A 15979-nucleotide genomic window follows, 5' to 3' on the forward strand; every position below is an offset into this window, starting at 1 on the left:
GTTTGAGGGGTGGTAACTGTTCTTGAACCTTGTGGTGTGAGTCCTGAAGTACCTGTACCTTCTACCTGATGGTAGCAGTGAGAAAAAAGCATTGCCTGGGTGGTGAGGATCTTTGATGATGGATGTTGCTTTTCTATGGCTATGTTTCATGTAGATGTGCTCAGTTGTTATGAATGTTTTACCCGTGATGTACCTGGGCTGAATCCACTACCTTTTGTACGATTTTCCACTCAAAGGCATTGATGATCCTATACCAGGCTGTAATGCAGCCAGTCAGCACACTTTCCACCACACATTTATAGAAGTTTGGCAAAGTTTTCGATGACATGCTGAATCTCTGAGAGCCCTGAGGAAGTAAAGGTGCAGTTGTGATTTCTTCACAATAATATTTATATGATGGGTCCAGGACAGATCCTCTGACCGTGACACACAGGAATTTAAAGTTATTGACTCTCTTCATTCTGATTGTCCAATGATTACTGGCTCATGGACATCTGGTTTCCCTCTCCTGAAGTCTACGATCTGTCCCTTGGTCTTACTGACAATGAGTGAAAGGTTGTTGTTATTATGCCACTCAGACAAGCTTGATCTCTGGAGCTTTGCTCTTTAGGCTCTGTCTGTATGGAGGTAGGACGAGTACAGTCAAATTATCTGACTTAACAAAATGCAGTGTCGGGAGTGAACAATAGGCATCCCTTATCGTAGTGCAGTAGAGGTCTAGTGTGTTGGGACCTCTGGCACAATAGGGTACTACTTTCAGATTCATTTTCTTTCAGGTATTTACAGGAAAATAAATACAATGGAATTTATGAAAACAATAAACAGCAAAGACTGACAGACAACCAATGTGCAAAAGACAGATCATGCAAATCATAAAAAATAAATTTTACTGTGAAATTCAATTGTAGAATACTTGAAAGTGAGTCTGCAGATTATGGAATCAGTTCAGTGAAGATAATTGTGTCACTTCAAGACCATGACTGCTGTAGAGTAATAGCTCTTCCTGAAGCTCGTGGTGTGGGACCTAAGGCTCCTGTACATCCTTCCCGATGGCAGCTGTGTGAAGAGAGCATGAGGTGGATGAAGGATGTGGTTGATGATGGATGCAGTTTTCTTGTAGGAGTGCATCTTGTAAATGCACTGAATGATGGGAGGGCTTTGACTGTGATGAACTGGGATGTCTCCATTACATCTTGTAGACCTTTCCATTCCTGATCATTGAATTGCCATATCAGGCCATGATGCAACCAGTCAGGATACTCTCCACTGTGCATCTATGGAAGTGTGTTAAAGTTTTATTTGACATGCCAATTATAATCAAACTTCTAAGCAGAGTTGCAGCTGTGCCTTCTTTATAATGGCATTTACGGATAGTCCTGGGATAGATCCACCTCCAGTCCCTGATGATGACTCACTCATGGACTTCCCATTTCCTCCTCCTGTGGTCAATGAGCAATTCCTTGTTTTTGCTGATGTTGAGTGAGAGGTTGCTGATGTGGCACCATTCACCAGATTTTCCATTTCCCTCCTGATGGCAATTTTTTCACCACCTTAATTCATCCACCAACAGTGGTGTTATCTGCAAACTTAAATATGGCATTGGTGTTGTACTTTGCCAAAAATCCCATGTATAAAGTGAGTAGAGTAGCGGCCAAGTGCACAGCCTTGATGTACACCAGTGCTGATGGTGATTGTGGAGGAGACATTATTGACTTTGAATGCAAAGACCTTTACACGGACAGAAAGTAGAAATCACATCTGTGGGAGAAGATTACATTAGAACAAACAGAATATGAGAATTAAAATTAGATACTATTTCTCAGAAGTATGAAAATAGAGGCCCCACTTGTCCATACTGACCAAAATCATCTGGGTTGGTTCCATCCATCTGCATTTGTCCCACATCACTAAACTAACTTTTATCGGAAACTTAGGACAAATGCAAGTCTAACGTGGGCAACAGAACAGGAACAGCTTCTTCTTCGGGCACAGACTGTTCGTGTGGCCACACTTGGTTTTATGACAGGTTGACGCACAAGACACAGGTGGGCATAGCACTTGCGACAGATCACCACCTCTCAGAGCAGCACCAGATGCAGAGTGGACTCTTTCTGGATGTTGTAGTCAGAGAAGGTACGGCCATCCTCTAGCTGCATTCCAGCAAAGATCAAACGCTGCTGGTCAGGGGGAATCCCCTCCTTGTCCTGGACTTTGGCTTTCTCATTTTCAATGGTGTCATCTGGTTCAACATCAAGGGTGATGGTTTTCCCTGTCAGAGTTTTCACTAAAATCTGCATCTTGCCAACCCCACAGCTGAGAATGTGAAGAGGGTAAGGGGTACGTGTAGAAGGGGTGGGCGAGGGGTAAGTGTAGCAAAATATGTAGACAGGACCAGGGGGAGGATACGTTATTGGGGAAATAGCTAAGATAAGATTCCAGATAGCATGTGGCAACCACAAAGAAAAGGGAACCTGCGACCACAAGAGAATGTGTTTGGCAAAGTATTTTGAGCCTATTTTGAGTGCTTTGCTTGCGTCCATACCCATTCCGAGTATTACGCTTCCGTCTATGCTTATTCTGAGTATTTCGCGTGCTTAGCTATGCAATAGCCAATCAATTGATGAATTCGAATCGGTAACCATATTTGTGAATGTAGTACCCTGCTTTTGGGTATAAGTATGACCTTCGTAAACCGACAAATTGGGAGTTGGCTACCTTACGCCCGAAGTGCGTGTGGCTGCGAACTCCTCTCTGAATAAAAACCGTTTCAGAGGTAATTTCGTGTCTCTGGTGTTTTTCCTCAACTGAGCAGATTAATAATTTCAGGTTAACAATTTGGCGAGCCAGCCAGGAGCCTAACGGCTGGCAGTTCGGGGTTCCGGTGTAAGCGATCGGCAGGCAGGTACGAGCGGGTTGAGACGGAAGGGCCCTCCGAGAGATTTTTCTCGGTCTCTCTCTCTCCCTCTCTGACTCCCCGTTCCGAACCCTTCGGCTCCGGCTGACCATCCTACGGCCTCTACAGACCAAACGGAGAACCTCAGTTGGGAGACACGGATAACAGGTAAGAACTGCATAGAAGTTGGGGTTAGAGACCCCTGGTTTAAGAAGTTGGGGTTATAGACCCCTGGTTTAAGAAGTTGGGATTAGAGGCCCCTGGTTTAAGAAGTTGGGGTTAGAGGCCCCTGGTTTAAGAAGTTGGGATTAGAGGCCCCTGGTTTAAGAAGCTGGGATTAGAGGCCCATGGTTTAAGAAGTTGGGGTTATTGGCCCCTGGTTTAAGAAGTTGGGGTTAGAGGCCCCTGGTTTAAGAAGTTGGGGTTAGAGGCCCCTGGTTTAAGAGTTTGCGGTTCGAGTCCCTTGGTATAGGAAGCGTGGTTAGAGTCCCTGCATGGGGTTTGGGGTTGGAAGCTCCGGAGCAATACATATTTAATTTGATTAGGGTCTGTTTCCAACATCTAACTGAAACCGCATCCTGCCTTAGACTGGTTGTTAAGAGCAGAAATCTGCCACGCGAAGGTGAGGACACTGAAATGGATGCGAGAGTAAGTTACCAAAATGGGCCAGAATCTAGGTAAATCAGGACCAAATACGCCATTATGGAAAATGTGTAAAGAATTCCCGGTAAACGAGACAGATTTACGGAGACTGAGCGCGCGGATGAATAAGAAGTTGGGGACTGAACTTTGGCCATTAGGGGGAACCTGGGATCTTGAGAAGTGTAAGCAAGCAGAGGGACAGGTGTGGCGACAGAATGTCTCACAAAATGGAAAGATCAAATTACGCGTGGTATACCGTGACCAGTAGACTTAATGAGCGCTCCCGCCAGACCTCCTGGGAGGTGAATGCAAAAAATAGAAAAATACCCATCAATGACAGTAACAGAAAACCCAGGGGCTGGCCGGTACTGAAGGCCTTATGTGAAATCTATGATGAACAGCGTAGGATTGATGATCATAATGTAAAACTTGGTGATAAAAGGCCTTACCGGATCTGACTGGGCTGTAGACCCTATTTGACCCTAATGAGGACACTGAGGAGGAGGAGGAGGAGGAGCAACAGTCCCGCCCCGCCTGTACCTTCAGAACCTTCCGCTTCCCCTGTGCCCTTCACCCATGATCGCCCCCCCCCCCCCATGCACTCCCGACCTCAATTCCACGGTTCACCGACCCCATTGCTAAAACCAGGAAAGGGGACACACAAGGTACTAATCCCGCGACCCCTAAGAACCGCATGGCTCATAAATGGACTACAAGACGGAACCTCTGTGTGGGTGACGGCCCTTTGATAGATCCCCAAGGGGTCGGGTTTGTCCCTGACTCAGACTTTACCATCTCCAGTGATGCTACTGACCCCGAGGATAATCCTGACGCAGCCCTTGCAAGAAAGTACCCTGATTGGCCCTACCCCACCAAAGATCAGGGTAGATCCAAGCCCCCCCCCCCCGACAGATGCCAATACGAGAGGTCCCTAACCCTCGTCACAATCCAGCCCAGGCTGAGGAAGCTGTGCAAAATCCCTTGACAGTTTCTGTGTATACCCCCGGAAGCCCAATGAAATGCTGGTGGTGATGCAGGGCACCCCGGACAGAAAGCAGAAGCCGGAGCAATTTATTGAATATTTGCGGTGTACTATTAAGACCTACAGGGCGACCCCAAGGGATCTTTTTAGTTTTCCTGCATCAACCGGTGACGGTTTACTCTTCTCATGCGGTAACTGCCCTTCTAACCACGCACCAAACTCAACATCTCATTCAGGCGCGACTCAGCCGCTACGAGATTGCTCTTCACCATAATCCGTTGCTGACGTTCGCCTATTGTACCACACTTAACCCTGCTACCTTTGTGGATCGCCCACCCGACCTTCTATCCGAGCCTCCCAACTCCTGCGTAGAGCGAAACCGCTTCCTCATTTCCACGCGGCCAGACCTACAGAACATTGAGTTCGACAATCCGGACCTGATACTTTTTGTGGACGGCTGGTCCTCTGTCTCCCCGGACGGTGTCCGGCAGTCAGGCTATGCCGTCGTGACCCCACACACCACCTTGGAGGCGGCAGCCTTCCACCCACCAGTCCCGGCCCAACAGGCTGAGCTTTTCGCCCTCACTTGCGCATACATCCTCGCGTCGGGTCAGACAGCCAATATTTACACGGATTCACGCTATGCATTTGGGGTCGCTCACGATTTTGGCACACTATGGGCGCAGCGGGGCTTCCAAACGTCAGCTGGCAAAAGCATTGCCAACGGCCCCTACATTGACAATTTGCTCAAAGCCATCCAGCTCCCCGGTAAGCTTGCTATTATAAAATGTGCCGCCCACTTATCCGATGACTCTCCCGTTAGTAAAGGCAATGCCAGAACAGACCTGGCAGCTAAGCGAGACCCTCCTCTAAAACAGTAACTGTGGATTCGGCCCCACGCCTTCTGCCTGCCAGGCAGCCGATTGATAGCCCAGCCATATCCGACATCGCGCGATTACAGGGGGACGGCCCTGCGACAAAAAATGATGTTTGGAAGAAACATGGTTGTATTATTAATAACGCAACGGGCCTCTGGCAGACCCCAGAAGGTCAGATTTATATTCTTGATACTCTCCTGCCTGTCCTGGTCGACCGCCTCCACTCTGACACCCACTTCGGCAAGTAGGGAATGTGTATGTTGTTATTAAAAACATGATGGTCCCCCAGTTTGAATGAGGCAGCGGAGAGACGGGCAAGGGATTGCTTAATTTGCCGTAAAGTAAACCCGGGTAAATCTATTAGATGTGATAAAGGATGCACCCCAACCCCAGCAGGACCGTTTGACACATTACAAATGGACGTTATTGAGTTACCTAAGGTGAATTGTTACAAGTACTGTTTAGTTATAATTGACGTCTTCAGCAAATGGATTGAAGCCTTCCCCACAACGAACAACACGGCTTCCACGGTAGTGCGAATACTGCTGAAAGAAGTTATTCCTCGTTTTGGTATTCCACAAAGACTCTCATCTGATAACGGTTGGCACTTCAGTGAGAAAGTAAACAAAGAACTGCGAAATACTAAAGATTGAACAACAATTCCACTGTGCCTATCACCCCCGAGCCGTAGGAATCGTGGAACGTGCAAACTGCACCCTGAAGGATAAACTAACTAAATTGACCCTTGAAACAGAACTAAATTGGCTTAAAGTCCTTCCCCTGGCACTGCATCACATGCGCATTACACCTCAAACCGCTACCGGGCTAACCGCTGCTGAAATAGTTTACTGGCGCACAAATAGAACCCCATAGGACAGTGACCAGAACCCCCGCCAATACAAGTAGATCTACAAATGATGGGCGAGGAATTGCACTGTTACCTGAAGCATTTAACTTTGTCTCTTAAGTTTCTACATACTCAGGTGAAGGAAGCCTCAAGACCTGTTCCTGACAGAGAAGGCGAGTGGCAGGGAGCAGAACCAGGAGATTGGGTGGTAATAAGGAACTGGGATCGACCCAAGCTGGGACCCCGGTGGAAAGGACCGTACCAGGTCCTCCTGCAGACCCCCTTTGCTGTCAAGGTGAAGGGACAAGAACGTTGGATTCATCTGAGCGACTGCAAGCGCTGTACTTCGGACTCGCTAGAAACCACAGATAAATGAAGGGACTGATAAACGGACTTGATTGAACTGTTGTGTGTTTAAATTCCTTTTTCCTTGTGGTGCCACATCCTTGAAATTGTACTCTGGTAATGGAAGGTGGGATGCTCTTGTTTATCTATATTCTTTTAGGGATAGTGGGGTATAGGGCAAAGGTTGAGGGACGGCTGGACGAGGAACCAAAACCCCTAAAGAGATCGAAGGGGGACATTTCAAGGCAGAAAAGGGATTGGGGTTTCCACAAAGGCCGCACCTTTGGAAGATCCTCCTCGGGGGTTTATAAGTGATAACTATTTCCAAAACGTGCACAAACGACTGTATGGCACCACGACCATTGTTTGCTATCCCCACCCCGCCAGTGTCTCCTCGCTCTTCACAATTTTTCCGCACTGGGATCGTGCCGATCAGCCCTTCCGATGTGCCCCCGCCAGCAAAACATTGCCTGAGGGAAAGAGGGTGGAATTCACCTATGACTCTTCCACGGCCCCTGTCGCTGACTGCCTATTTCCCCCGTCCATCATTAAGCGGTCAAATCATGGACTCCTTCCACGGATGAGAAAAGATCTCTGGTGCCCCCGAAGGGTGACCGAGTATATGAGATCTGCCGCTTTGGAACAGGGTGGGGATGTTCAGACGTGTATGTCTCGAATAACGTCACCTGCCTCTCCAAGCCCTGCAGGAAAAGGGAGTGTCACCCCACACCTTAGGGATATCTTGCTCTTGCCATGAGACACCGTGCCAGTCCCTGACCCGGGGGTGCAACTCCTTTGTGGGGAGGGGAACTGCACCCACCTCCGGGTCAATGATCATGTATTCCCACTACCTGACTATCGCAGGGGTACCAACCGAGCATACCCCTCTGCCGGTGTGGGAGAGTGGAGCGACGACAAAAACCTAAAGGGTAAGGGTTGCACTGAGACCATGTATACCCTCCCGGGGTATTTTTTCTTCTATAACGGCATTGCCACCAACTTCCTGGAGTACCCATACCTTCCTTGGTGGCCTATGACACGTTCCTCCCCACCGTGGTCCCTTGCCCTGGGACTTGGGGTCCACTGTCCCGCCCGTCTGGGAGATACAAGAGAGAGGTCTCCCAAGAATTTTGTGCAGATTACCAAGTCCTGACCACCCTAAACGCAGGTCAGGTGGGCGGATACGGGGCAGCTGGCTTTTACTCTTTGAGAGCATCAGGAGCCACTATGGCGGCCCACAATCGGAACTATCTGGCCTGTGGACTCATGAGCCTCGGGAACGCCACCAGGGGAGCAGTAAGACTCATGACTGACAGCCTTAACTAACTGCGGCTCTTCTCCATGCAAAACCGCCATGCACTTGATTACCTCCTCGCCAGGGAGGGTGGGCTCTGTGCTTTCGTAAAGGAGAAATGCATAATGGGGCTAGACGATGCTACTGCCAACATAACAACGTATATGAACAAAATAGATGAACAGTTAGGATCCATTAAGGAAGGAACAGGTTGGGCAGGATAATCAATGGGGCTATTTACGCGCTGATGGCTATTACAGGGAATTTTGTCTGTATTGCCATTATCAGATGTGTTCTGAACCGCATGATGGCCTCGTTAGGGGACCTGCTGCTGGTTAAGCTACTGTTGGTAGTCCGGGCAACCGTCGAGAAAACCGAACTCTTCGAACCTGCACCAGAGGATTTTCACGATATTGATGAGTGATCATTTCATGATAGATAGATAGATAGATAGATAGATAGATAGATAGATAGATAGATAGATAGATAGATAGATAGATAGTTAGATAGATAGATAGATAGATAGATAGATAGATAGATAGATAGATAGATAGATACTTTATTCATCCCCATGGGGAAATTCAACTTTTTTCCAATGTCCCATACACTTGTTGTAGCAAAACTAATTACATACAATACTTAACTCAGTAAAAAAAATATGATATCCATCTAAATCACCATCTCAAAAAGCATTAATAATAGCTTTTAAAAAGTTCTTAAGTCCTGGCGGTAGAATTGTAAAGCCTAATGGCATTGGGGAGTATTGACCTCTTCATCCTGTCTGAGGAGCATTGCATCGATAGAAACCTGTCACTGAAACTGCTTCTCTGTCTCTGGATGGTGCTATGTATATATGTATATCACAGGAGGCAATGAGAATGTGCAGAGGGTAAGGGGTACGTGAAGAAGGTGTGGGCAAGGGGTAAGTGTAGCAAAATATATAGACAGGACCAGGGGGACGATACGTTATTGGGGAAGTAGCTAAGATAAGATTCCAGATAGCATGTGGCAATCACAAAGAAAAGGGATCCTGCGACCAAAAGACAATGTGTTTGGCAAAGTATTTTGAGCTATATACCTATTTTGAGTGTTTTGCTTGCGTCCATACCTATTCCGAGTATTTCGCGTGCTTAGCTATGCAATAGCCAATCAATTGATGAATTCAAATCGGTAACTATATTTGCGAATGTAGTACCCTGCTTTTGGGTATAAGTATGACCTTCGTAAACCGACAAATTTGGAGTTGGCTACCTTACTCCCGAAGTGCGTGTGGCTGCGAACTCCTCTCTGAATAAAAACCGTTTCAGAGGTAATTTCGTGTCTCTGGTGTTTTTCTTCAACTGAGCAGGTCAATAATTTCAAGTTGACAAAGCTACTGCAACGCTGAAAGCGTGTTATTTTACATTCTCTTATTGTACAAGCCTCAAACAATTCCACTGTCTGCTTGTTTCATATCCCCACCACCTTCAGGGTGAAAATGCCAGTCCTTCATGTTTTAAATCTCTCCCTCTCACCTTAAACCACTGCCCTCCAGATCCGACTGCTCTTTACTAAAAATGTTTCCATTCACCCTATCAATAATCCTGATGAATTTATGTACCTTAAATTTAAATACCAACAGAAGGCTTTCAAAGGCATTGATCAGACTCCACATGGAGTATTGTGAGCAATTTTCGGTACTTTATCGAAGGAAGGATGGGATTACATTAGAGAGTGTCCAGAGCAGATTCACGGGAATGATCACAGGAATGAGAAAGTTAACATACGAGGAACATGATGACTCTGGGCCTGTACTTGCTGGAGTTTAGAAGAATGAGGAACAATTGCTTCATAACCTATTGAAAGGCCAAGTGAACGAGGTGAGGATGTTTCCTGTAGTGGGTTAGTCCAGCACCAGATGGCATAGACTCAGAGTAGAAGAACATCCCTTTAGAACAGAGATGGGAAGAAGAATCTCTGGAATTCATTGTCAAATGTGAAGGAGGCCACACAGTGAGCATGGACACACTTAATGACCTCAACAGGCTTGTAGGTGAAGCTTTGCTTCTTCTGGAATGATTCTGGGATCCCGAATGATGGTGTAGGGGCAGGTGTAGCATGTGTCCCAATTACAAGGTGAAGTGCCAGCAGTGAGATCAGTGGGGAGAAATGAATGGACAAGGGAATCACGGAGAGAGTGAATCTCTGCTGAAATTGGAGAGCGGGGTGAGGGGAAGGATGTGTTTATTGATAGGATCCCTTTGAGGATGGTGGACTTTACGTAGAATGATATGCTGGATATGGACTCTCATGGGTGGTAGGTAAGGACGAGGGGACTGTAACCCTGACAGCAAGAAGATGAGGTAAGGGGGAATGTCTGAGAAATGGAGGGGGTGTATGAGGGTGACGGTAGAAGCAATGAGAGAGGGATGGAGATCCTGTTCTTTGAAGAGGGAGGACACAACTGATGTTTCAGAAATGAAAACCTCATCCTGGGAAGAGATATGGCAGATACAAAGAAAAGGATGGCACCTTTACATGACCCAGGGTGGGACGAGGTATAGACAAGGTAGCCGTGAGTCAGTAGTGTATAAAATATATCAATAGATTGTTTGTCTCCCGAGATAGAGATAGAGATAGAGATAGAGATATTGTGAAATTGGAGGGAGGTGTTGGAAAGAATCAAGTGGATTTAAGGGCAGGGTTGAAGCTGAAATTGATAAGCACAGTCTGGGTGCTTGGAGCAGCACCAATATAGACCAGTGTGACACAGAAAGAGTTGGAGTTCTATACAAGTGAAGGCTTGGAACTTGGACTGATGTGTGTAGACAATAAAAAGGCAAGCATATCTGGAGCTCATGGCTTTTTCTTCTTTGTTCCTTTTATTATGTCCACGTATCACCTTCCGGTTTCTCACTTTCCATTCCACCTTTCCCCTCAACTGGCTTCAACTATCACTTTCCAGCTTGTACTCCATCCCCTCCCCCACCAGTTCATTATAGCTTTATCCCCCTTCAGTTCGAGTTCTGGTGAAGGGTGTTGGTCTGAAATGTCAACTGTGCATACCTCTCCACGGATGCTGCCTGACCAGCTAAGTTTCGCCGGCATGTTGTGTATGTTGCTCTGTGTTTCCAGCATCTGCAGATTATCGCGTGTATTTGATGACTGTGTACGGCATTTTCACCCTGTTATAGGAAAGATGTTACAAAACTAGAAACTGTGAAAAAATGATCTACTGGGATTTTGGTAGACACAGGGGGTGGAGATCGTAGGAAAGGCTCTGTAGATAAAGATTTTACTCCCTGTAAGTTAGGAGATTGAAGGGTCATCTGACTGAGGTACGTAGTAAGGACAGGCAAGTGAATGACAGAATGAAAGACCATTGTATTTTCCCAGGGACGGGGGTTGAAATCAACAGCACAGAACATTAATAGGGGAAGCAAGAGAGTTAAAATTGAATAAGGGGCAGTTTCTTCACACAAAGATTTGTGCAAATTTGGAATGAGCTGCTGAATCACAGAAGTGGGCAGATGGGCAGCATTTAATTGTAATCCCACTCTCCCTCTGGGCAACACAGTCAGCATGGACATTTGGCAAAATGCCTTGTTTCTGTAAGAGTACAGGACATAGGCACAGAATTAGGCCATTTGGTACATTGGGTCTGGTCCTCAATGACATCACGGCTGATTGATTATCCCCCTCAACCCCATTCTCCAGCCTTCTCCCTGGAATTTTTGACACCCTTACAAATTGAGAAATTATCAACCTCCTGAAGAAGATGGTGCCAGTGAATAAGACAACCAAAGGCAACATCCTTCAGACAGTTCACAATATTACCTCGTTTACTTCTTCTAATTTCAAATGTGATTCTACTACCACTACAACTGGTGATTTATATTTTACGGTGTTTTCAGGCCAATTGAGCCTTACTGTCTCTGAGAGAGTCCAGGGAGATTTTGAGTGGAGTTTTGGGCAGACCACCAGACATCTGAAATTGGCTGTGCAACTGTATAAAGCGCATGGAATGCTGGCCTTCATTAGTTGGACTATTCGGTACCAGAGTAAGGAAGTCATACTGCAGCTACATGAAGTTTGAAGCAGGCAATACTTGGAGTATCGTGTACAGTTCTGGCCATGCCATTACAGCAAGGATGGACACTCTGGAAAGGATGCAGACATTTCAGGAGAATGTCCTCTGGATTCGAGTTCAGCAGCTCAAAGGACAGGTTGGACAAACTTGTAATCTCATTAGGACCTCAGAGACTGAGGGGAGATCTGACAGGGTTATTTTAATTTGGAGAGACAGGGATAGGGTACTGAGTCAGAATCTTATTCCAACGGTAGAAATTTCGAATACCAAAAGATCTGTGGATATGCTTTTAAGGATAGAGGGGGAAATTTAAAGGCCATATGGAGAGGAGTTACTTTTTTTAAATTACAGGGAGTGTTATGTGCTTGGAATGGATTTCCATAGGTAGTTATAGAAGCAGATAGTCTAGTGGAATTTAAGAGGTGTTTAGGTAGAAATGCACATGAACAGAATTGAGGGATATGGATGATAAACAGGAGGGCATTTAGAACAAATTGGAATCATGGTTCTGACAATATCATGGGCCAAATAGCGTTTCCAGTGTTGGACTGTACTGCTCTATGTTCCTATAAAGGGAATTATAAATACCAGAATGGAAAATGAAATGTCATGACTAAGATTAAGAAAATTCAAAAGTATTTTAAAAATGCATTTAAAACAAAATGGTTGCTACAGAGAATGTAGGATCTGTCAAGGCAGAGGGGAAATTAGCCAGGACTGAAGCAGAGCACTTTCTGCGCAGACATATAACGGTTTAATTTGCAGGAAAAAAAAACATGACCAACAAGAGAAAATGTTACCTGGGATGTTTCCAGGCGTTGTCATTGCTGTGACAGATATACAGACCAGATACTCTGAACGAAAATCATCTGCTGCTCAGCCTTTCCACAGACATTGTAAGTGGCTCTGAAAGAGACTTTGGGTCACTGGGTTCAGTGACTTTGGGTCACTTCACTTACTGGCACCTGACAGTTTTTGGTACAGTGTGAGAGTGTGGGGTTCATTCTGTACCTGTCAGTCTCTGGTACAGTGTGAGTGTGGGGTTCATTCTGTACCTGTCAGTCTCTGGTACAGGGTGAGGTTTGGTGTTCAGACTTCATCTTCCAATCTCTCTTGCAGTGTTGCAGTGCAAAATGTCTTTGAGATTCATTCTAGCAGTTGAATTTGTTGATTAAATCTGTTTTTCATTTTAATCGATATCACATTCAATGTCTCTGGTTACATTGAACTAATCTTCAGGTACTTTGCAGCAGAACAGCCCGAGCAACAAGACCGGACCAGTCAATTAAACACTATTCTGTGATAAATATGTAACTTTCCACGAGTCTCTGCGTGAGAGTGTCTGAATGGTGTGTATTGTGTAGTGACATTTGGGCTGATGGAATCGAGAATGATTTTGACTGTAGATATGTAACCAGTGTGTCCACAGTTGTCAGTGATGGGATCTCTGTTTGATTAGATTAAAATACCTATGTGCTGATCAGATAGCTGATGATACAGTTGTGGGTGATGAGGAAGGTTTTCAAACTGACGGAACTGGATACCAATCAGTTGGGAACACAAATGGGGGATGGAGTTTAATCTAGACAAGTGTGAGGAGTTTTACAGGAAAGTACGCAGTAAATGGCAGCACCTTTAGGAGCACTGATACACTGAGGGATCTTGACGTATTCATCCATACAATCCTGCAAGTGGTATTGAAAGGAAATAAACTGTTGTATATGTGTGGTACACTTGCCTTCATCAGTCAGAGCATTGAATGCAAACCATGGGATGAGTTGTTACAGCTGTACAAACCATGGGTTAGGCCACGTTTCGAGCCGTGTGTGCAGTTCTGTTTGCTGCATCACAGCAAGGACGTGGGAACTGTGGAAAGGGTGCAGACGTGATTTCCCAACATGTTGTCTGGATTAGTATAGGGAAAATTGGATAACATGGATTGTATTTTTTGAAAGTTTTATTTAGAGATTCTGAGCAAAATACATTCTTTGAGCCATATAGCCCAGCAAAACCTGGCAATGCCGACTTTACCCTAAACTAATCACAGGGTAGTTTATAATCGTGAATTAACCTACCCGGTACATCTTTGGACTGTGGGAAGTAACAGGAGGACCCGAAGAAAACTGACACAATCCACAGGGAGAACATATAGAGACTCTTTAAAGAAGATGCAGGGGCTGGATGCTGAACTCCGATGCCTCGAGCTGTAACAGTGTCGTGCAATCCGCTACGCTGTCATGGCGGCCCAGAGTGCAGTCTCACCTGACATCAGTGTCCGCAGAGTTATCGTGGGCAGAAAGGGCTGTTCTTAATCCTGTTTGCAGCTACAAGTGGAGAGAACATGGTATTTTCTTGATGGGGAACAGGAAACAAATGTTGAGAGCTTATGCTTCCCTTATAGAAATATTGAAATCCTACAGCAGAATACAGACCCATCGGCCCACAAGGCTGTGCCAAACATGTAGCTATTTTGGAAAATACCTAGGGTTACGCATAGCCCTCTAGATTTTTTTACTTCCATGTACCTATCCAGGAGGCTCTTTTTTTATATTTTTTTAAAATTATTTTTTAAGGTAATTACATAAAATTAATAGAATAATAGAGTAATGAAAATTAATATTAGCCCTCCCCCTCTCCTTAACCCTTCCCCCTTAACATCCCTGTCTAAAAAAGAAAAGAAAAAAGAAAAAAGAAAGAAAGAAGAAAAAAAGGATTGCCTGGATATCGGAGGATCCCCACATGCTCCATGGAGTTCAAAATAACTTTAGTATATATCTTTTTTTTTTCCCCAAATAACTAATAATTCTATCTTCAAAGGACCTATATATTTAGTCCTATCTTTTGTAGATAGGGGTGCCAAATTTTCAAAAATATATCATATTCAGTTCTTAAATTATAAGTAATTTTTTCAAGTGGAATGCAGCTATATATTTCATTATTCCAACGGTCCATAGTTAAGTATAAATCTGATTTCCAAGAAACTGCAATAGCTTTTTTTGGCTACTGCCAATGCAATTTTAATAATTTTTTTTCTGATATTTATTCAATTTAGGTTTCGGTATTATCCCTTCAATATCGCCTAATAAAATAATATTGGGCTATGTGGAGGTTGTATTCCAATAATTTGTTCCAGTAAAAGTTTTAGATATATCCAAAAATGTTGATTTTGAAAACAAGACCAAGTAGATTAAAAAAGTACCGATTTCTTGATTACATCGGAAACATTGGTCAGATAAATTTGGGTTCAATCTATTTATTTTTTGTGGTGTAATATATAATTGATGTAAACAATTGTATTGTACTAATCTAAGTCGGACATTTATTGTACTTGTCATACTATCAAGACATAGTCTTGACCATTTTTTTCATCAATTTTAATATTCAAATCAGTTTCCCATTTTTGTCTTGACTTATGGATTCCTGGTTTAATTGTCTGTGTTTGTATCAAATTCTGCATACAAGACGTCAATTTTTTAAATTTTCCTTTTTGAATTATGGTTTCTATTTCATTAGGTTTTGGCATTAACATTGTTTGATCCAGTTTATCTCTTAAATAGGCTTTTAATTGAACTATCCAGGAGACTCTTAAAAGACCCTATCGTATCCGCCTCCACCACCATCACCGGCAGCCCACTCCATGCACTCATCACTCAATGCATAAGAAACTTACCCCTGACATCTCCGCAGTATATACTTCCAAGCACCTTAAAACTGTGCCCTCTCATGTTAGCCATTTCAGCCCTGGGAAAAAGCCTTTGACAATCCACACGATCAATGTCTCTCATCATCTTATACACCGTATATAGAGCAGGGGAACCCATTCATACAGACTTGGTCTCATTATTCAAGGAAGAATCTCAATGCATCAGAATCAGTTCAGAGAATATTTACTGAGCCAATACTGTCAGTGGACTGGTTGTCTGACGAGGAGAGTCTGGGCTTGTGATTTCTGTTTTTTACTGGTTCCATGTACTTATAAACCAGAAGACCATAAGATATAGGAGCAGAAATAGGCCATTCAGCCCATCG

General features: G+C 44.6%; 2 pseudogenes; one reads left to right on the top strand and one right to left on the bottom strand.

The window, feature by feature from the left end:
- The window catches only part of LOC140717854 (uncharacterized), a 966201-nt pseudogene that overhangs the window by 66377 nt on the left and 883845 nt on the right, over positions 1-15979 (top strand).
- LOC140717573 (ubiquitin-ribosomal protein eL40 fusion protein-like) lies at positions 1948-2297 on the bottom strand (annotated as a pseudogene).

The sequence above is a fragment of the Hemitrygon akajei genome, chromosome 28 (genome assembly GCF_048418815.1).
Source record: "Hemitrygon akajei chromosome 28, sHemAka1.3, whole genome shotgun sequence".
NCBI classification, from domain to species: domain Eukaryota; kingdom Metazoa; phylum Chordata; class Chondrichthyes; order Myliobatiformes; family Dasyatidae; genus Hemitrygon; species Hemitrygon akajei.